The following is a 640-nucleotide window of genomic DNA, read 5'->3' on the forward strand; positions in this document are numbered from 1 at the left end:
GATTTGCATTTTATTGTTGCTTTGTATTAGTTGTTGGACTTGGTTTGGATTTGGTTTTATTTTCAGCATTTGAACTTCTTTCGTGTGTGTAAGTCGACCATAAGGCCAAGAGTATATTTTTATTGTAGACCATGCTATGTTTGAGTCATAATTATATGCATATTTATGCCTCCCCTTAGTTACCTTTTGATACGGTTTTCGTGCTAGTTTATATTAATTACATGCCTTTCATGCTAGAATGTCGATACTTCCACTATTCGGTGTTTTAATGCAGGAATGATGCATTTATGGAGCAAAGGAAGGAAATGAGCACCGTGGAGTGGGTATGAAGTAATACAAGGAGCATGGCACGGGAATCTTGAAGAATGAAAGAAGAGAAGTTAAGAAGACAACATGAAGAAAAGAGCTCAAGCAGGATGACTCCTCGATCAATCCCGAGCAGACTCGATCAACTGAGAATGTACTCGATCGAGTACACTCAGGCTCGATCGAGTACACCTTAGTTTCAGGTTTTTTCCGCAATTTCCTTAAGGCGGTTATGTTTTACTATAAATACCCAATTCGCACCCTATGTTATAATTACGTCTTATTTTACCTAGTTACGCTACTTTACAATAAAATCTCTCTTAAAAACTTTAGT

Source organism: Silene latifolia, chromosome 7 (genome assembly GCF_048544455.1).
Source record: "Silene latifolia isolate original U9 population chromosome 7, ASM4854445v1, whole genome shotgun sequence".
Classification (NCBI taxonomy): Eukaryota; Viridiplantae; Streptophyta; class Magnoliopsida; order Caryophyllales; family Caryophyllaceae; genus Silene; species Silene latifolia.